At 30.6% G+C, this 24,036-nt stretch overlaps 1 protein-coding gene across 3 annotated transcripts in view; it reads left to right on the top strand.

The window, feature by feature from the left end:
• The window catches only part of LOC130894203 (uncharacterized), a 94,379-nt gene that overhangs the window by 10,207 nt on the left and 60,136 nt on the right, over positions 1-24,036 (top strand). For 2 of the 3 annotated variants that reach the window (XM_057800842.1, XM_057800840.1), the window contains exon 2: positions 13,944-14,022. The exons of the other annotated variant lie outside the window; for it this stretch is intronic. The gene's annotated coding sequence lies outside the window, so the exon portion shown is untranslated. The remainder of the gene's footprint in view (positions 1-13,943; positions 14,023-24,036) is intronic. 3 annotated transcript variants of the gene reach the window in all.

Below are 24,036 nucleotides of genomic sequence, written 5' to 3'. Positions count from 1 at the left end.
TTAAAATATTACATCTTACATATTCCTGCTTCCTACTGAACAGAGGACAAAAACTCCTTCCCAATAAGTTGCCACACAACTCCCTTGGTTGTTTTATAACGTATTAAATATATTTTTTCTGAGGTAACAGGCTGAAAATTAAATAATGATAAACGGAACAACAGGTCTAAATAAAAGTCTGGAAGTCATCAATGTAAGAACCATTCACTCAGCACGGACCATGGCCAAACGATGTGGAAGATTTTATCAAGCATTGCAATAGTTGATCCAATCCAGTTATTCAAATTGTGAAGGTTATTTAGTAGTGGAAACTCCCTACTGTAAATCCAGTGGTCGGGTGAAGCGACGCTCCTTCTTGTCCAAAAATGGAGTCCTCTAATTGTTAAGGTTTTTCCAAACTGAATGAAAAAAAAAATAGTATGAAAGTAAGAAGTACAGTTTAAATTGTTGCACCACGAAAGAAATGTTTATAAATTTTATAATTGGATATAAAATAAAAACTATTCAATTTGAGGAAGTATTTTTATGCATTTGAACCCCAAATCAGCACATCATGAGGGTTCATATGGCTAAGGTGAAGGTGAAACGTTGATTTATCACTGACGATAGGAAGATCTAGAAAATCTTCATCGTCATGGAGCATTATTTCTTTAACACGTTAACCATAGTCTGTGAAGCAAGTGATAATTGCTAATGATAAAGATGTAGTATTTACAGTAATTTCTTCGAGTTCATAGACTAAATTATACTCGCACAAAGGTTGATAAAGTGGAAATAATGGAATGAGCACGAGTAAGAATTAATCACAAACAAGTGAAATAAATTTTTGAAGCGAAGAAGTGAAAATAAAGTATATCAACAATAAAATACGTGATTATAAAAATATAGAATGAGAAAGGGAAGTTTCCTTTGAACACACTAGCTATAGGATACTAAAAATTTGATTGTCACCTTTTCATTTTCCAAAAATTTTTACACAATTGTTTCTGATTCTGCAAATATTTCAAAACAATAAAGTACTTTTTATCTAAAATTATGAAACGCAATTAATTTTGCAATAGTTTCTTGTGCTTTAATTATATTTAAATCCACCGTCTGCTTTTACTTTCGAAACAATGTTGAAGACGAAATAAGGACACTAAACATAACCCAGTTGGTTAACGCTTAAGGCCTATTAAACGTTTATAGGGACCGTTATTGCTAATTTATGTGGCAATTGTATAATAATAGGATAATAATTCTCCATTTTGAAACGGAGTTTATATCAAACATTATTATGAATATTGCCTTAAAAAGGAACATTTAGTCATTTATTTTCGAAATTGTAATATTTAATTTCGAACAGCCTGATAATATTATACTCAAACTTCAAGTAACAGTATGTAATGAAATTCTAAAATTCTACAGGGTGCGAAATAAATATCATATTCATAACGTAAACATTAAGCTACCTATATTTACATAAAATTAGAAATGCACGTAACATGGGTATTGTTCTCGAATGGTTTTCAATTGAATTACCTCAACTCTCAGCCCCTAAACCAGAAGTTCTTAAGCTTTTTTTCCTCGTAAACTCCAACTCGTAAACTACAGAAACAATAAATAATAAACGATATCTACTTATTAGATTAAATCAGTAAAGATCTAAGTGTATAGTATACGTTACATAATATAAGTGTGATGTTTCCAGGTAAGTGAAAGTGCTGCTAAAAGTTTTGTCTGAGACATGAATGGACAAGTTCTTCTTAGCGAACGCGTATAAGTAGCTCGTGCAAGTTTGAATGTTTATGATGACCTTATTCATTATAATATTATGATTTGAAATAAAATTAGTAGTAAACTTCTTAATCTGCAGATGTCAAATCTTTTTTCTTATTCATATGAATCGATAAACACCACTTGATTATGTTATAACCTTATTCTAGATTAATAAATGCTAGTGAATATAAACTCATGGCCATAAATAACGCACCACCCTTTATTTCATTATCTTTTGGGTTTCTATTTTTTTTGTTAGCAATAAAATGTAGCAAAATTTCTTATCAGCAAATAACTGTTTTTGTAATTTTCTAAAATTTTAATTCTAAACATATTTTGATGTTTCTTTCATACTATTGTTGTACCGATTTGTGGACAGCAGTAATTTTAGTCAATCAAAGTGTGTTAAAGTCGAGACTAGTTGAACAAAAAATGAATAGAGTTAGGCAGTTAAGTGAACGCGAAGCTGAAAGAATAGCCGAGATAGTTGGACAGAGACAAAGTAGATTGGTAGATTGATGCATATTTCGAGAGACCGGTTCACATTTTAGGAGGCCTGGACAAGGACGTCCTTCAGTTATATGTTTTTCTGAAACACTGGAACTAAGCATGTTAAAAATAATATTTCCATTTGATCTAACACATTTTAGGTTTCTGGTTCCAATCTGAGTACAATTTTTCCAGTAATGCCTAAATTTGTGAAGTTATAAAGCCTCAAATTAGATTAAAAGTGGACCTGAACATTGTTATTAATGATACGAACGATACAGGATTCTATAATTAAGCTGGGAATAACTATCTATTACCAAAAGTTCCTCTGGATATCCTCTTTCCAATACTATCGTAATTATTCCAAACGTTGTTAGTGAAATTGTTTCTACGCTGTATCTGTTTTTGTAGTTTGTGTATTCCGTATTCCACTCGCGTATATTTTGAATGAAGTTACTATTAGGTGTTTAATTTAAACCGTGCCAGAAACGAGCAGCATTTCAAAATTAATTGTGTCATTGTAATAAATCATATATGTTGTAATAAACAAATATTTTTATATACATTTTAGTCCAGAAACAAAGATTTTAACCTGACACCAAAACCAATGGAAATGTTTTTTGGTCTATGAGCAGATTTTTAACATCAAGAAAAAAATTATTCTGCACCCTAGCGACTATGGAAACTGGGAAAAACTACCGAAGAATTGGTATTTTGTCAAAAAAACTAGAAAGTGCTGGAAATTTCAAGTTAGTTAAGTGATGTGATAAGTGAATTATTATAAGCTAGTGTTTAAATAAATTAAATACGTAAGAAACAGGGTCTATTAATTTATCTCATAAATAGAAATCGTATAAATAAATAACAAAAACATTACAATACACTAATCATTGCTGTATTAGCTGGATTAAAATCTCTACAACTCTCTTCTATTTGGTTGAAGAATAAAGTGACTCATCATTTGATTATTTCATATTTCTAGCGTTCCGGTTAATTATTTAGTGAAAAAAATGTGTCAATACAAAAGGCTAAATATAACTATTACCTCTTAATTAATATTTTTAATTAACTTTAGTTAAGTTCTACGGAATATTGATGTTTTCTTTATCTTTCTGAACCTTTTATTAATGAATGTAGCGTTGTTCATTGTTGTATTTCTAATAAAAAGTTGATTATAACCATAATAAAGTTTATTATTTTTAATTCCGGATCCCGCTGTTACAAAGTCAATCCAGCAAAAATCCCGGGGGATTGGAAAGTGTGCGGGATTGCAATCCTTATCTATGGCCCTATGGTAAATACGCCACTGGAAGAACGAAAGGATCAATAAAAAATCTCTTTGGTTAGGTATTTGGATATTCATATGAGAAGTGCTTCACCAATTGGTATCTTAGAGTATTATTTTGCAAAAAAAAACAATTTGTCAGAAAAATATCAAAATATAATCGATTCAAATCCAAATATGTATCGTATATCAACAAAAAGTAGAGTGGAATTTTAAACATAGAGTTAAAAATTTTTCAAACACGGTTGAAGATGACATGATTATCGAATTTGCACATCTCAAGAAACAACTGTAAAGATTTTCGCTTATCTAAAACGACTAGACATCTAAAAAAAACCACCGTTATTTGAACGTAAATGTTCATTACAAAGAATCTCATTTCAATTTTGGTTTGATTCGAGAGCTTGGCGAGTTTTGGTCTTGAATTTGAAACTGATATTAAAGGCATGACAACTGACGCTGCAAGTGTCATGGTACAAGATGGTAAACTTGTATCTTGTTATCAACAAATTTGCTCTGCTTAAGTGTAGTCGATTTCTGTACAAAAAAAGATCGAAGAACATATACAACTTACAAAAAAGTCGATGACTGTTTTGGATATTCATGATGAAGAAAATGTGGAAAAAATAAATGATGAGCTTGGTTTGACAATAACTATCGATAGACAAGCTGAAGTGATTCCTGACTACAATGATATTATTAGAAAAGTTTGAAAATTGGTTAAGATTTTTTGAAGGTTGCCAACTGAAGAGTATATGTGAAAGAAGACTGCTGCACTCGCTGGAACAGCTTGCTTGATATATTAGACAGGTTTTACAGTCTCAAAATACGTATTGAGAAAGCCCTTATCGACATAGCATCTGAGATGAAATTTATGGATAAAGAATGGTACGAAATCAAAAATATTGACAGTCTACAGCCATTTAAATTGGGTGTTGAAGTACTATGCAGAAGAAAGGCTACCCTATTAACTGTAGATACATTTTGATTTACTTTGGAGAAGCTGGAAAAGCAAGATACAGTTTCAAGAATTTTCCGTGCCACTACATGTAAGAATGAAAAAGGAAGCAGTGAAATTAATATTGATTCTTACAACATCCAATTAAGTATGACCAAGAAATGGAAAATATCTTATGCAGTCAATAAAGATGACGCTGAGAACATAGAATTTGTAGATGACAAAGACTTAGATGCAGAAAATAGCCAACAATATTTGGAAAATAATTAACTTTACATGAGGAATGCAGCTAAAACAAGGCAATGAAGATTACACTAAACAGACAGAAATTACAAAATAGAAAAACTTTGATGAAATATTGAATGAAAGGAAAATTTTAATCATTTTATTGCGAATCATGTTATCAAATCTGTGAAGTTTGTATACCCACTGAATATCGTTTTATTATAATAGGTTAATGATCGTGTACGGAAAACCTTATTAGTCTTTATTTTTACGATGAATGGGGTGTTTTTGTTCATCAACCTATAGTGAACACGTTCTATTTTCGTAATTGCATTCAAACCGGAAATTTATTATTATCCTTTAAACATATTTCCGATATTTAGAGGGCCTTTGAGTTTACTCTCTTGAGTATATGAGAAAATTGAGGAGGTATATGAAATATCACGGAATTGGAATATGGCAAAAGATACGGGAATAATTTATGAATATTTGAAACTAGAAATGTATATTTCGTGTTATAGCTCCAATTATCAAGTGCATATTTTATAAAGAATGGGAAAAGTACTATAAATTACAAAATATTTTGAATATTACGCAGTGAGAAAATCAATTTCATTGAGAGGAAATGGTGAATGTTTCAGCATAACTACATAAATACTATCACCTTTAAACGCGAACAAGAACTGAAAATAATTCCTGTATTAGAAATGGATTTTTCGATGATTTTTCATCGTGAAAAGTCTCGAAAACGTCTTTAGGTCTTATTACTTTTCCTAATTATCAACTGAGAATACCTTAAATACAGACAATAATTTGAATTACACGTAGTTTATTTCGTTTTCGTTTGCATACTATAATATTGTCACTTGCGAATATCCTACAAAAATTCTATCGAACTTATTAATACAGTATTCTCTTAAACTGGATTTTATTATAATTTAAGTTCTACTGGAAGTCGACCGTAACCTTGTTATTTTGAATAGAACACCCTGTATAATACATTTTTATGATCTACGTAAAATTTTTAGTATACTTTTGTCTAAAAACTTTTTTCGATAAATGCATAATTTTTGAGTTATTAATTTTTTTTTTAAAAATTTGACCGTTGCAAACCCTTATATATTATTTTTTTTCGAGGATACTCTTAAAAATATGAAAATAGTTTCTTTTCGGTTGCTTTTAGCAAGGTAAGACATATCAAAATCTATGATGAAAAATTTTTCATTTTATACGGGGTGTGTATAAAAAGTGTTCAAAGTTTAACTTCATAAATGTCAAATTTCCTTATTTTTATAAATAGAACCACCCGATTCTTTCTATTTTAAAGCTTTGTAATAAATGACACTTATTTAACTGTCATCAGTCAATTGTTGGTAGTTTCGAAAATCATTGAAATGGCTTGTTCTTAATTTAATAACGAATAAATAAAATTGGGCCACACCTGCATCTCTAAAAATTTACAGAAAACATTTAATATATAGATAATGGTGAGGTTTAGGTATAGGAAAGTATGCATGAATTTGTCTTATTTTCTATCCCTGAATGCAATAAAATAGAAAAAACCAGGTGGTTCTATTTAAAAAAATTGAGAGGTTTGATATTTATGAAGTTAAGTTTTGAGCACTTTTTTACATACCCTGTATAAAATAAAATACTTTTCAACATAGATTCAAATACGTCTGATTTTGCTTAAAGCAATCGTATAGAAACCATTATCATATCTTTAAGGGTATTCTCGTAAAAAAATCATTTATAAAGGTCTGCAACGGTTTTTTTTACAAAAAAATGAATAACTTAAAAATTATGCATTTTTCGAAAAAAGTTTCCAAACGATAGTATACTGTAATTTTACGAAGATTTAAAAAATGTATCAATATACTGGGTGTATACTATTTAAAATAACAAAGTTAGAGTCCGGTAGAACTGGAAGTCGGTTATCTTTGAAAATATTTTAGTTATCCTATCCAAAAACCCGAATGTAGAAATTTTTATGATTCTATCATGAGTATTTTGCCATGTACAGATAGTTTTAACTCGTCATGGGACACCGTGTATAGAAACAAATTTAAACTCTTATGAAATAATACGGAGATTCACAGAGAACTGCCTCTTTATGCATTTAGAGTATTCCCCCAAAATTCCAGGACATTTATCTATACAGTTCAATAAATAAAATAACTTAAAAAATCTATGTGGGGTATGAGAGTAGCCCAAACAGAATTTTTGTCATAAACAATTAACGAAAAAAGGTAAATAGTTACCATCTTTTAAAAAGGTATGTAATAGAGTGACTTGACAAAAAACCACTAAAATGTTCACTTGGTGTACGTTTGTACCCCTCTTAAGTGAGCTAAGATGATTTCTATTGTTTATAGAACACAGTACCTTATATGATATGTGATTTTGTTGTCAGCAGTTCATTGAAGATGTTGAGAACGTTGTTTATACGTTAGACCTAAATTTCTTACAAGGATTAAAGTACCTTGTGTCGGGTGGGCAACTGAGAAGGACCGTCGCCCATATCTAGTGAACAAATTAATTTTCTATCTTTCCTAGAGACGGGACCACCTTTTTTTGAATCACCCTGTATGTATTGATTCATCCAAATTATGCAGCTTCGTTTTGTAGCATTTGCTAATGCATCGGTTCAATATACGTGGTATTTGTTATATTAATTATAATGAAACATATTTCAATAAATAATTGGTACACAGGGTTCAGTTATTTATTATAAAATACTACCTTGTCTAAATATCTAAATACGAAGGACGTGGTTGTTTCATCGATCAACTTATGATTTTATTATATTCTTTTAAACTTTTAAAATAACAAAAAACTTTCTCGCTCTCGTTACAAATTTTGTGTCTTATAAAAGAAAACAATTAAATATACACCTAAAACACAAATAGATCGTATGTATTCGGTGTCTCCAACTCCATAGGGAACGAACACTAACAGATGCTTCTGAAGGGTTGAATTATTTCGATGAATTGACACTAAACCGGACGTTTTGTAAAGACTAGCAACGGGAGATGAACACAATACTTGAATAGATAGTGTGGAATGCTTCTAGTTTCATTTGTGTTCGATTTACTAACAAGGTAGGAAGATCACGTTTTCCACAATTGGATCCATCAAAGAGGACAGACCATACAGGATATTAACTTTCAAATGAGTTTCAAATATTTTTTTGTTGTATGTATGATCAGGATTGAGACTTTAGCAGGAGTCTCTAAAAGCTTATGACATAGTTTGAGTGTCAATGATTTAGGATGAAAATAAGTTGTTCGAATAATTTTATTTATTTCGTTTTTAAATATCGAAAGTACAGTATTAATGTGATTATAACTTTCAATTTTAACGCATTCTACGAGGGCTGCTTCTCAAGTTTTGAGATAGATAAAAGAAAACAAATATTTATAATTGGACATCTCACCAAAGCATTCGACAGAGTAAGGCTAAGCGATGCAGTAGATATCCTAAAGGAGAAATGCGTTTCGAAAACCATAATAGAATTCATAGGACATTTAACCTATAACACATCCACAGGGAGACTCTTTAATCCCGCAACTGTTCAACCTGATAATGGACGAAATGTGAAGTGGAGGACATAGTCAGATGGGGACAAAAATGTAGAGTTTAGAACGAATACGTGGACATGATGACCAGAGAAAGATTAGCAAAGATCGCACGAGACGGTGAACCAGGGACACGACGACCTTTAGGAGGACCTTCAAACCCATAGATGGATTCATGGACATTAACATCTCAAGGATGACCAGTTGGAAACTACAGGCCTTAAGCCTACAATACGTTGAAGAGGAAGAAGGATATGGCTTCATGATTTTTAAAACATTCTTCATTAACATCAATACACATTCGCATGCGTTTGAATTATATATCCAAACATTTCCTCCATTACGATTGAGGTATCTCCAAAACATATAATTCGAACACTTTCTGTGTAAAAAAAACATTGAATTTGACATTTATTTTTGATCTGGGGAAATAAGAAAAAATTATTGGATGCCAAACGAGGAATGTACGGCGGACGTATCAATTCGATGTTCTGACTGATCAGAATCAGTTTTGTTCGAAATGGTGTGTGATAATTCGCATTGTCGTGGTGTCGTTTTCTGAAATTGGTTTTTCTGATTTTTTAGAACATTTCTGACAAATAAATGCTGATGTACCATTCAAAATTGATTGTTCTACGTTGCTATGATAGAACTGTGGCGACCTGTCCAGTTATTCCGAGAAAACAAGCGACTACTTCCTTCGAAGTACTTCGAGCGCGAACAAACCAAAAACAAGGCGTTAGATTTGGCTCGTCTTGAAAGATCCAAATTGTCGATCATTACACAGCTTCGTATGCATAGACACATTATTCGCATTCACATTCAAAGTTGTTTAGTTTCGGGTTGGGCATAGATTCAGCCTCTCATGTGATTCCTGTTCTAGAATACCGCGATTCAATTTTTTGAGCGTTCGTTCGTTGAATCTGGCGTGATTGCTTAAAAAATCCAGTAGAATGTGATAACCTATTAACTTGTTACCAAAAGTTGCTGCCTAAACATTACCTTTAAATGAGTGTTGGTGATGTGGATTCTCATCAAACCATACTATCGCTTAAAAGTTGCCTTGTCCGTCAAAAAAATACATTATGAAAAATTTGGATTGAGGACTGTCTTTTCTTGTTATATTTGATAAAAATCCAAATCCGGTAGATCGTCTAGCAAGAGCTCTTGGACTTGTAATGATAAGGATGTAGCTGTTGCACTTTAACTCCTCACACTATTAAGCGAGTGATCCCTAAAAATTCTTCAGTTTTTCATCTAGAAACGGTATCACCTTTTTATGAAACACGCTGTATATAAAAAATTGAATCGCTTACTAGAAATGAATAATTGATATTGATGTAATTAACTATTAGAAAATTAGTACCAATCCGTAGCCGCGCCGGAATATTTCTAATTAAAAATATATCATTAAAATATGGAAAAAAAACTTGAATATACGATTGGAAACTATGCAATTAAAACTTTTTTTCTAGTACTCTCAACTGAATATTGATATAAAATGAGAGTTTCTCTAATTAGTGGGTTGAAAAGCTCTGGATTTTTAAGCTTTTTAATTTTATAACATAATAGAAATAAGCACAAATATAAAATCAAACAATACCAAACAATAGGGAAATTGTCCTTATTTTGAAGCAATTATTTTTCTGGCATTATTTAATGAGGATCTCAATGCTACGATATTCTAGCTAGAGTTATTTGGCTTGATCATTAAATAATTTCCCATTAATTCTATCTCAAACCAAAAGAATCACCCGTTTTTTATGTCTAATTTGGATAATAGTTAAAAATAATTAACACGATTTATTGAAAAACTGGACTAAAAAATTGAAGATAATATTCAGCGTTCTCTTATAATGATAATTAGGTTCAGTTTTCTTAAAATCACTAAAGATTTATATGATAAATAATAATGAAGAGAAAAAATTGATGCATAAGAAGTAATTTTTTATATTTGAATTTGAAGTGAATAATGGATAATCCACAGTTATTTCATTTATTAGATAATGAGTCAAATAAAATATGGATGCAAAAATTCAAATTGCATATTTCCTTTCTGACAAAGGTTATTGATGACAAAAAAAATTTAAATCAAAATTTTAGCCGTTTATCTTAGAAAAAACGTTTTGTTACTTAATTGATTATAGATTAATCCTTTTCATGAATATGCTGTATAACATTTTGTCGGGATAATTATTTGATTTCAATCCAGTTTTTGGTTTTTTAAATACTTTTTGTGACGTAAGATCAATTTTAAATATCTTCAGGACCAAATTTAATTTATTCGTATACCATACTGTTTTTATGTTATTGTTAATTTGATATATTGTGACATATAGAAAATTGATTGTATTCTCTTCTTCGGTTTCAATTGTAAATTTGTAATGATAAGAATTGAATTTTTTATTCATGTTTTCAATTTAATTTTTTGGTACATCAGTAATGCAATCATCTATTTATCGAAAAAAAGAATTGAATCTTCATATTAACTTTGCTTAGGACAGTTTCCTCAAGATCTTCAATTACTAATTATGCTATTTGTTCGTATGTTCAATTTGAAAAATGTTGTTGTAAGTTTAAGTTCTATAGCTTTTATAAATATGTTTCGAAATAAATATTGAAATTCTTTAATGTTCTTCTATGAAAGAAATTACATCTTGCAAAATAAATACAAATTCGTCAAGAATTTTTATATCTTTAATTTTTTCTTGAAGTGCCAAGTGTTTTGAATATATTATCCATTGGTATGAAATCTTCTTTAAAATATTTTTTAACTGTGGATTTTTGGCAAACCATATATTTTAGGGGGTATGGCATTAATTTTTTAACATCCGATCGCGAAATAAAAAAATTCTTCGCGAATGTTTTCTCATATAAATTTGTGGGGTCCTGGTTAATTTGTTTAAAAGTTATCTTGTCATTCAATAATTTCATCGTTTTATCATTATAATCTTCTGATTTAATAACAACAGTTTTATTAGATTCATCGACTTACAAAAATTCTGTTTCTGATTTCTGTTTTAATGGATAAATTTTTTGGTTTTAGTTATATTTTGAAGATTAATATTGTTCCGTTGTTTTTTAAATTTATTTTCAAAATTAGGTGTTAGAAGTATCAGATCTTATTTTATTTTGTGTCTCGATGATGATTAGTGTTGTATTCAATATTGGGTAAGAAATTTGTATAGGATAATTCTTTGTCACTAGAAATATTTTATGCAAAATTGGAACCTTGCGATAAAACTTTAATCAGTTCATCTGGTATATCAGTATCAGTTAAATTTTCCATCCATTTTGATTACATTTTACTTTTTTTTAACAACTGGTTGTTGTTTTAATATTAGTTCATCAATTTTTTTAATGCTTTTTGCTTTGCATTTTTTCAAAATGTTCTAGTTCTTTCCTGACATATTTCTTCAAAATTTTTTAAAATGTTTTATTAATAATTAGTGATTAGTTTACTTCTTTTAATTTTTGTATACATCAATTTATTTTCTAATTTCCTAATTAGAGTTACGAATTCGGTTAAAAATAGTTGAATCACTTGAAACATAAACTTTTATAAAACGTGATTCTGATATTCATGTTGAAAGCTAATATTTGTAAATTCCATATAAGATAATTTTAAATTTGGAGAAGTAGGTATCAAAATATCTTTCTTGTATCTTGGTAGAAAAATGAAATATATAAACAGATAGAAGATCTTGAGGAAACTGTGTTGAGAAAACGTGAATATCCCATTCTGTAAATGCTTGAATCACTGTTGTACCAAAAAATCCTCAATTTACAATCGAAATCGAACAAAATAATGAAGTAAATTTTCTTAATGTCATTCGTATCATCCTAAGTCACAAAAAAAATTAATGATAATAAGTTTGGCTGATAGAGATATCCAACTATCAGATCCCGAATTTTGATACTTCAAATAGCAAAAACTGCATTTAAAGCAAATAATTATCAGGAAAAAATGATAAACAACTTATTCAAGAAAAGGATAAACAGACACTAAAATCAATTCAAAAACAAAACTGAACCCAAACATCAAAATATGAAACATTTTTCCTCACCATACATACAAGGACTTTCCCAACATCTATCAAATTAATCAAATAAATATGATAAAATACATTATTCAAATATTTCACTTAACTAAAATCACCCAAAAACAAACGAATTATTATTATATATCAAGTACCTTGTACTGATTGTGATGTTGTCTACATAGGGCAGACATCTCAGTATTTACAAAATAGACTAAAAAAAATAATATATTCACTGCATTAACCAAGACGAAATGTCAAAAAAACCTACATTCTTGAAACAGAATCAAATACACGGAAAAGAGAATTTTTAGAAATAGTTTACGTACACATAAATGAGAAAGCTATCAATGGTAAAAAAGACCGAATATAAAAGCAATTTTGGGTAGCTTCGACTAACTAGTAGAAAATAAACAATTATTTTCACGGTGAAATCCTCCAATGTAAAGTTAGGTTTAAGTTAAATTCTTTTTTATATGCCAATATTTCGAAATTGTTTAATTTCTTTTTTAGGTCTACAAAAATTAATACAGTTTAGTTGCTAAACTTTCTAGTAATAGAGTTGTGCATATGGAAACCACCAATTTTTTTAAGATTTCATGAGTACTTTCTCTAATTCGTTTCAAGATCAACTAATTTGTCTTATCGGACTGGTTTTGTTCAAGTAATTTTTAAATTTGTTTTTAAGAAACATTTTTGTAAACATTACCAATAGCAAAAGATAATATTTTTAAAGGAGTTTAGTATAATGGTTCAATTTTTAAATTCGAATGTTTATTGTTTGGTTGGAGTTTGTTTTTTAATGAAATCATTTTGTAATTATCAGTAACTCAGCCCCTGCTTGGACCGTGTGGGAGAGAAATAATTTGTCACCTTTCCTTTCTCCCCTATTTCCCCAAAGACGACTTTACTTAGGTTTCATTTGATATTGTGAGGTGACGAAAATGTTTCTTATATTGAATTGAGTAAATATTTAAATTGAAAAATTTCAACTCACAACAATCAACTAGTATAGTATCTTGGAAGTTTCAGATTAGCCATTGAGTTTATTAATAGGGGTAAAATTTTGGACTTTATCTACTGGCTAAGTGTGTTTTCCTTTATATCGATCCTGGTAAAGTTCAAATGAGTCTATATCGACTACTTTGGATATTCGTGGTCTTGACAAATTCATTCGAATGAAACAGCGAAAGCTTTTAACATTTAAATGTCCTTGGAGAAAACCAAAGCTTTTACAGTATCCAGAGAACCGAGAAGATGTAAATTCGCAATAAACGATCAAATTTTAGAACTACTGATGTCATTCAAATATGTAGGAGGAACATAACAAGTAGTAGAAATCTAAAGAATAAACTGAAAGCTTACACAACAAGGGCGTCTAAGTCCTAGCGTACGATGAAGATGAAGAAGACCTTAGCGATCGACTGTAATAGCCACACCTCATATATATGTAGTCTTCATATACCATTTTTCAGCTACTTCAAGAGCATTCGCTTTTTCATAGAAGTAATGTGTTTAACTGTCTGTTAATGCATCGAACTTTGATAACTATTGTTAATTAGGAGTGTCAGATCTACAGTTTTGAAGCAAAAATAATTTTTTATTTCTAGGTGAAATCATTTCAACTCTAATATACTTCGAATTGATGTTGACATGTCGAATGATAGGAATTAGCTTCAAGTAACTTTGGTAAGTGAATCGTTAACAATCCGCAAGGTTCAGTACTATTTATTGAATAATATACATTCAATTTCCAAATAATATATTGACAAGTTGTGTATACTGAAAAAAATCTTATGAATCAATAATCATTTTAATCATTAGTATAATAAATCAACTTAACAATGGTAACAAAATTTCAATCACGAATTTTGGAAAAAACTCCGTGATTTGTTCTTAGAATGTTTTATTTCTATCGGTTTCTATAGTTTGTTTTAATAAAAAAATGCGCGTCCCTAATGATTCAAAGCAGTGTTTGCCATGCTTACACGTAATAAATCAGATTTTTTGCGTCCCTATGTGACAATACATGAAACATGGATCCATCACTTAAGTCCAGAATAAAAACGATCATCATCTGAGTAGACTGCAGCCGGTGAACCACGTCCGAAGCGTTCAAAGACACAACAGTAAGCTGAGAAGAACTATCTCCAAAAGTGACACACAATCAATAGCGAATACTACATAGAGTTGTTGAATGCGAGAATCTATGAAAAACAACCTGATATGACGAAGAAAAATCTAAGGCAATGCATCGATTCACAAAATGATGACAACGATGGTTAAATTAAACGGATTACACTTCGAATTGCTTCCTTATCCACCGTACAGTCTAGATCAGGCTCCCAGTGACTACTGGCTATTCGCTGATGTCAAAAAATGCTCGCCGTTAAGGGCACTCTGGAATCAAAACGATCATAATTTTAGTGGACCGCAGTCGGTGTACGAGTTTTCGAAAAAACTCCTATAGTTTGTTTTAACAAAAAAATGCGCCTCCTAGTTGAGGTGGTATTCAGCACTAATGTAATAACACATATCGGCATAGGAATGGCTTTCTTAGGTACGGAAATCAGATAAAAACCGTTGTTCACTGGACTAAATACAAATTATTCACCCTGAGTTGAAGAAGTTGTAGCTGTGATTAAGAGAAATCACATCTCACTGTCTTCTCAACAATAATAACGTCTCGCATAACATGTATTTGTCTTTGGTATTAGAGTAAATGAGGTGTTTCTAAGCTGCTGACATCGAAGTTCCCTAGCACATCAAAATCGATTTGTTGCGTATCGAGGAAAATGTTGAATGTTTACTTGACTTTTCAGATACTTGAGAATATTAAAACATCAAAGAGATTTGGAATATAAGCAATTTCCTACCCTGCTATATTCGTACGAAATTGAAATATATTTCAATACCATAAATCAATTCTGAATTTTCTAAATTTAGTTGCAAATCAATATAAGAATAGGCAATTACCTCCTCATCGTTCCAATTAAATCTACGACGAGTTATTATAGAATAACAGTGTTTTTAAGAGAAAAATGTATGCTTCTAATTATCTCCAGACCTGGTTTATGTAAAACAAAAATGGCCTCAATTACCACAGTTTTAAAGTATAGTTGAACTATTTTATCATGTCTCTAGCGGCCAGAACTGAAGTCGTGTGATTGACAAAGAGAAGGCGCTACCATTGACAAATCCATATGACGTTTATAAAGTACCAGCTTTTAAAATACTATGTGTGAAATTTCATGAGATTTTGATTAGTCAGAAAAAAGTGACAGTCATCAAAGTGAAGCTACTTTTGTTATTTTCAAAGCAATGGATTCAAATCAATGGAAGTCAGATTTGACACATTCACAGCATTGATGCCATATCTCAATATTCATTTAACAACTCTCGTATAGAACTTTATGATCCGAATGGATCTAAACTGCTTCAAAATAATTTGAAACGGAATAAAATACTGAAACAATCCAAATTGTTCCAAAATTATATAGAACGAAATAGATAACTTGTAGAACGATCCGAGGAATCTGAAGAATTGAATTTGAAACAGTGTAGAAACGTTGTGAAGTAGAAATCTTGTGAAACGATGATAAAGAACGAAATTAAATGCTTGTAAAACGATCCAGAAGGATCTAGATTGTTTTAAAGTGACATGGAACGGAATAAAATGTTTGCAAAATAATCTATAAGGATCTGAAATGTTCCACTATGATGATATGAAGCTGTTCCAAAATCATATAGATCTGAAAAAATTGATTGTAAAATGATACAAAACGTTGTTGAGTGTTCTGAAATGATATCGAAAACGACCCACAAGAATCTGAAATGTTCCAAAATGATATAGACTGAAATAAAATGCTAGGGAAACTATCCCGAAGGATCTAAACTGTTTCATAATTATATGGATTGGAATAAAACGATCCACAAGAAACTTAAGTGTTCCAAAATGATATAAACTGAAATAAAATGCTAGGAAAGCGATCCTAAAGGATCTAAACTGTTTCATAATGATAAGTAATGGAATAAAACGACCCACAACAAACTTAAGTGTTCCAAAATGATATAAACTGAAATAAATTGCAAGGAAAGCGACCCCAGAGGATCTAAACTGTTTCATAATGATAAGTAATGGAATAAAACGATCCACAACAAACTTAAGTGTTCCAAAATGATATAAACTGAAATAAAATGCTAGGAAAGCGACCCCAAAGGATCTAAACTGTTTCATAATGATAAGTAATAGAATAAAACGACTCATAAGAATCTGAAGTGTTCCAAAATGATGACTAATATAAATGGATATTGAGAGAAACATAGACAATAAGTTCATTGTAGAGTAGATTGCACATTTTTATGTACATTGAAGTGTACCTAGTTTCCTACAGACTCGAAATGACGCTTAACATTTTGTAGTTTCATGCACAAGAAACGTTATAGTCTTTGAGTTTGTAATATCACCAAAATTTTTAAACCCAGATTCGCACCTTATGAGTGTTAGCATGTCTACTAAGATGAACGGTTAGTTCATCACTGGAAATTACATTATACAGAAAATATCCATCATCACGAAATAACATTCCATTGATAAGAAGATAATCCTTTTTGCGAAATTTCCATTCTAGTTTTTGATTACATATATTTATGCTCGGAAACTATTTGGTGTATTGTATTTTAATATAATTTCTGATGGACTTTTTGTCACAACGACTTTCGAATCTCAGCTACTACCTACTTCCTTTTTGACAGACATTTTTCATGACAAATCTTTCTATTCAAGAGAGGATACTAGGAAGGTATTTTTTACCAGATCGTGTTTTATATCATTTATATATAAGAGATGTTTTTTTTTTCGAGACTTTTATTGATAGATGATTTTGCGATTTCCTGTAACGTGATCCGCTATATATTACATTATTTTCTAGGGTCGACAGAAAGTTTTGGACGTTATCATCAAAACTCGCACAGAATTCAATTAGCGTTTTAGTATATTAGTTTTGTAGGCAATTAGGGTAACCATAGGAACTTTAAAGCTGTTTTTATAATCCACACTTTGCTTTGCATACGAAATACTAACCAGTTAAATGTAAGGGCTTCATGTTACCGAGTGATTTTATTGAAAATTCATATCCTGAATCATAAAAAGAGCTCATAAGGTTGCACGTTTCTGATTTTTTAAATGCGATTGGAAAGTGTGTCAGTAGAAATTACTACGTTGATATAATGCGTGAATATAGGAAAATATCTTCAAATATCAATTTTGAAATTTAATTCAGATTACAACGTCAGCATTATATCTTTTAATTCTTGTTTTTTTATATGTTTTTCCAAAAAAATTTCAAATCAGTTTCAATTATTAGTGAATATATTATATTGGCCTTACTTCTTTTGCAAGAGATAGACATCCTTTCGCGTTCTGGGGATTCATATTTTGCGGTGATTCACGTGACGGCTCCATATGCAATTACTGATCCAATTCATATATTCTATATTTTCCACTTTATCATCGTGCTCAGCTCTTCACTGCTCAGAAACCTCCCATACTTCTAGAAGAATCTATTTGCCGCTCTGAGTCTTACCTCCACTTCAATTCTTCTATTATTTGCCTCACTTATTGTCACACCGAAGTACTTGAAATTTTGAAATTGATATCCTTCCAGAATAATCTCCTTTTTATTTGTCCTTCAACTAGTTACTTACATGTACTTTGTTTTTGAACATTCACTTCTACCCTCATTTCACCGGATTTTTTCATCAACTGCACTACACGTTTTTATAAGCTTTTCTCGTCACTTGCCATGAGCGAAAAATCATCAGCATATCCTACTATCTGCGTACTGTTTTGAAATGTTGACAGAGCGTCCTCCTGCCTAACACCTGGGATCAGATTTGTTGGCCCAAATTCTATCAAGATTTTGGCCTTGGAGATGTTCATTGTTATATTTACCAATTTAATAAGTTTCGAAGAGATAATCTTTTTACTCATCGCCTGCTCTACTCTTTTCCTGATGACGCTATCAAGAGCCTGTTTGAAGTTCATCGATTTAATATGGACCCTCGACTGTTCAACAGTCAGTTCCTGGCAGAAACAACAAGACCTGTCGGGAATTTTTCCGATGTTTTTCAGATTGTAATGTATCGGGCAGTGTGCAGTGAGCATAGCAGTAAATCTTCTTAGCTCATCTTTGTTCATTGGAAGAGCCGTTTGGAAGCAGTTGGTGGACTAAGAAACGTCAAACTTTTACTCGTGGAACTACCTACTTGGGACGATTGACTGAATGAACTTTTTTGGTTCTTGACCGTATTCCACGGATGTGGTCCTGTTTGTATTCTGACAAATAGGAAGTCTCATGTGTTGTTAAAGGTCAGATCAACTCTTATTAGTTTTTTTGTAAAATTTATTTCATTATTTCCTGTAAACCAAAACTCATGAGTTTTGCGGGTAACTTTTTTTAACCTGTTTTTTATGATTTCAGATATAAATCATTGTATTCTATTTTCAACAAGTAGCTTTATTCCTAAAGATATCTCAACATATTTCTATACTTTTCTCAGTTTAGTTTAAAAACTGAGTGGCGCCCCATTTGGAATTTGAAAGCATACAAAATTTCTGTATATATTAAACACAGCAAAACATTGCAACGAACCCTGATAACATACATTAACATGATGAGCTTAGTCGGACCCCTAAATGTGACCTTTTAGGTTACAACTGAAAAGAAATTGACATTTCGACTCAACTACAGTCTTTATCAATCTTTCAGAAGTAATAATAAAACTAATTTTAAAACAGAAGACACCTAAAATTAAAAACATTTAGAAGCATTTATATATATATATATATATATATATAACCGTTTTCTTATTGGGAACGTGGCAATGAAACACCAAAGTGGACTAACTTTAATATATTTTCCTAGCTCGGTGTTTTTAATTGGTTAAATTATAAATGACGTTGAATTTTTATAGGTTAGATAACAATAAGTTGTAGTGAATGATGTTCAATATTGATTGGTTAATTTATGGATAACATCACATTTCAATGGGCTAGGTCGTTATGAATATTTATTGTTAGAATATAAATGACAAAAAATTTTATGGCTTAGGTCGTTATAAATTTATAGTTCAAGAGAGGTTAGTTGGTTGTTAATGGTGTTGATTTTTATAGAACTTGTTTTTTCAAAATCTAAAAGATATGCATGGAGGTTATTTAAATCAGTTTTCTCATTAATACATTGATCATTTTGAGCAATAAATGTTGTTTCTAAAATTAAAAGTTTTTTGTAGTTTTTTCAGCTGTCAAAACTTTCGCAGATTCATAATTCATATTGTATCCTATATGATAGACACGAGTCCCTAATGAATATCTATCAGAATATAATCTGCTATCACTCTTGTGGGAAGTTATCCGACAGATTAGTGACCTTTTCGACTGACTAATGTACTTTTTGTCACAATTTAAACAAAGTACTTCATATACTACGTTAGGCAATCTATTGATTGTTGTTTTATCTTTTACTTAGTAAAAATAGATTGAATATTAAGTATTTAACTGTACGCTATTTTAATATTGTGTTGTTTAAAGATTCCTAAACGGTTAGGAGTAACTGATTTTATATATGGTAAAGGTGTATAAATATTTGGAATAGAAATTTTTAGAAATGACTTTTGAAAATGATGATTCAATGTTTATGTCAATATCAGATGTATTATACAAAATTCGTTTTAAAATATATGGAGGATATAAAAAAGTTTTTGAAGTATTTGAATGTTTTTTTTTCATTTTTCATCTGTGTAATTAAATTAAGTTTAGTGTTACGTGGGTGATATGAATGATAATTGATATATCTTCCAGAGCTTATTGGTTTCCTTTATTAGTTAATTGAAATTTTATTATCTTCGTTTATTATAAAGTTAGTATCAAGAATTCCGAATACAATATAAGAAATATGTATAAATATATTATTGTAAGTAAAAATTTTATTATTTTTATACATTCAACACAAACATTACCGAAGGAAGCTCGTTTTGGTCTGGCAATGTTTGTGAAACACACTCCTAACCGATTTTATTAATACTTAACGAAAATCCTCTAGAAAACCGACGAGTTTTTGAAAAACTTGGATCTAACATTTCGTATATCGGTAAACCCCCAATCACGTGTAGAATACATAAGGTGATGAGAGCGTTACTATTTTTACAAATTAAGTTATTCTGTTTTCACACCGCTTCTCATTCGAGAATTTCTCAGAACGAACCTTAACTTTTTATTAGTTTCTTCTCATGTCTGGTGTTGATTACAGAAATAGATCTATTTGTATTCCTCCAGTTTGTCCGTTTGTTTATACTCCATTTCCAACCGCGGCTTGTTTCTGCTTTTAGAGTCACTATAAGGGCACCCTAACGTTTTCTCTTTTATAATGTACTTGTGTAGAATATTGGAAGTTGTTTGTTCGTCGACCTTAAAAATTTATGCAAATGAAATTTCATTCCAACTTCAGTTTATTGTACTCGAGAGGAAGCCAATAAATTTTTTATACCACATATTGTGCAAGGAATAGGTGGCGGCTATAAGGTGAAGAGAGAAATAACCACCTCTAGCAAAAATACATGAACATAGCCCACGTGTCATAGATTGTCGTACGCGTTCAAAGATTACGATTTTTCAAATCAATAAAAAGTCTCCATTCACTAGAATCTTCTGGAAAACTCATTTCTTGAAGAAGCCCTGCAGCATCATTAAAATGTACCAAATCATCTTCTTTTGAAAAGTAACTCGTAAAATCTTATTGCCTCGTACGAAAATATGAAACTCTAGTACTTTTATCCATTTGATTCCACTGTTCCACTGATCCAAGTAATTGCGCTTCAGATTTTGAAAGTCCCAAGTCTCTAACAAGATCACTTTAGTCACTTTGTTCAAGTAAATGAGGTCCAGATGGACTGGAAGATCCATACAAAGTGTATGGAGACGATGATGTACCGTAAGAAATAAAAATCGATTGAGATTGTAGACCAGAAATATTTTTATTTTCCACCTTTTCATTAATTGGTGGAACTGGAGATTAAGTACCTTCACGGTACTTCATCTTCACCAAGAATTGGTCTCTTTGCAGATGGGACGTTCGGGTATATGACCTTATTTTTTTTGAGAATCCTCGTGTTGATGTCATGCTGAAATAATAATAATTTTCATGATTTTGAGGCTCATTCCATTTCATTAGCATTGTAAATTGTGGCTTCCTCAAAACTCAATTTTAGTCACCACCTTTTAAGGGTGATATCTCGGGAAGGGTTGGGCTGAGTCAATTTTAATATTGAAAATACCCATCTCAATTTCATATGAACAATCACCTCCTGAATTTAAAAAACCCTGTATTTTGTATTGAGTTGTATATGATTCCATCATTTTGACATCTATGGTCAATGCAGTCATGTTATATGATTATGGTGGAAAAGGACATGCACCAAATTATGTTAGATGTAGGACATCCCATACATTTGGAGAATTATGATAACTGTTGAAAGAAGAAATAACAAAGTGTCTTGGTGGACAAACTCATTGCACTGGTACAATTAAAGAGAATAAGCAGGCTCTGGTGGTAATAGAAAAGTAGCGAAATAACTGACACGTTAGGTACATTTCCATTGATTACAAATTGAAATTAAATTGAAATCCATACCTGTAATTCTATAAATTATGAACCAATAACTAGTGTGGAAAATTAATAATTGAGCGGTTGTTGGATATATTGATACAAATTTTGCGAATGATTACGAATAACTCCCACTTCATTTATAATATGTGTTCAAATGAAAAAATAAACTACTATCGTGTTTATTGCTATATGAAGTTTACTAACGTATCCATCTGTTTGTCGTGTTCTTGTGTGTGATCAAACCGAATTTAAACATGTACTGATGACATGTAAAAAAGTGAAGAATGCTTGGAAATCCCTGCGAAAACTCCATAAAGTTTACCGAATTGTAAAGCTCCAATATATCTTTACAAACTTTGTAAAGGATGCAGGAACTCCCGGTTATTACGTTGATTGTTCAAAGCGAATATACATTTTTCGTGATTTAATATGTAATATTGATTTTATACAGGATGAATGATGAGGAACTTTTACCATTACGTAAATCAGAGGGTGATTTTTGAAGCTGACCAAAAATTTTAATTTGTTATAATGTTTATACAACTCATTTTATTTATTAAATTTTTTCATGATGTAGAATACTACTATCAAGCATTCGACTGGTATTAGCTGAACTTAGAAATTGCAGGACCGATTTTGGAAAAATCAATTAAGAAATTCCTATTGATTATTGTCCCTTTGTAATATTTTTTTTTGATACAATAATTCGAACTATTCAAATAACCAATGAAAACGATATATGCGAAAATGTTCAATTAATTCTTTTATGAACATTGTATCAACTATACCAAATAAAAATAACGAACAGCTCTGAAAAATTGTGAGATCGTTGACCGTTTGGAATGTTTTTCTTATTTATTTTTACTATTTCTATCGGTGGGGTGTTTGAAAATATTTTCTTCAACTCAACTAATTTATTAAAATACTAATACTACACTCAACTAACTTATATAATAATTAATTATTCACTAATACTTAACTAGCTCCTATAATTTATTCACTGGTACTTTTTCTATTTCTTTCTGTTCAATTAAACTTTTAATTATAAACTAACTTACTCCGCTAGACATTTGACAATGTTGTCGGACTTCTATTGATTCTTTTATGAACATTGTATCAACTATACCACATAAAAATAACGAACAGCTCTGAAAAGTTGTGAAATCGTGTCTTCAACTCAACTAATTTATTAAAATACTAATACTACACCAACTTATACAATAATTAATTATTCACTAATACTTAACTAGCTCCTATAATTCATTCACTGGTACTTTTTCTATTTCTTTCTGTTCAATTAGACTTCAATTTACTCCGCTAGACATTTCTAGAATTTTAGAAAAAACAAATAAATAAAAGGGCTTTCCTAAAAATTAGATCTAATAAAATTATATAAGTAATTCGCCGTTTTGATAACAACAAGGATATCAAAGATGCCAACAAATATCAACCGATTCTACGTATACGCCAAATTTCAAAGTTCCATCTTAACTGGACAGGACCGGCTTAATGTCCGATGTAGAAGACGAGTTCATAACATTATTGTTATTATCAACTGTTATTTATGTTCAAAAGAATATATATTTCTGCTGTGTGTATCTAAATTACGTACTAAAAGACAATATCCAAGAATTTGCTAAAATGAAATAAATAAAATAATAAAACCATCTACAATTATTATGAATATTTGTTTCTATTTGTTTATCTTACGAGGTGGGTTGCAGAACTGCAGTATTTAACTCCTATCATCTTCTCCCCTTTACATAGTTAAAATTAACACTAACAAAATAAAAGTTGTAGTAGCAGCTCTAAAGCTAGTACAAAATCGGGTGTATTTGTACGATTTTATTAGGTAATAAAAGAATTCACAATATCTTTACATTACACTAAAATTGTGTATACCGTTCATTCGTCATTGATTGGAATGAAGAAATTTCTTTGTACCAGCGGGGCTCTTCTTTTTGGCGATCCAAATGGCTATTGTCGTACGAGAAACCGCAGCTCTGAAAATTTCTGTCCGAGCCATCTGCGCAAGTCT

This window comes from Diorhabda carinulata, chromosome 5, assembly GCF_026250575.1.
Source record: "Diorhabda carinulata isolate Delta chromosome 5, icDioCari1.1, whole genome shotgun sequence".
Taxonomy (NCBI): domain Eukaryota; kingdom Metazoa; phylum Arthropoda; class Insecta; order Coleoptera; family Chrysomelidae; genus Diorhabda; species Diorhabda carinulata.
This window is presented reverse-complemented; position numbering and strand designations above follow the sequence as displayed.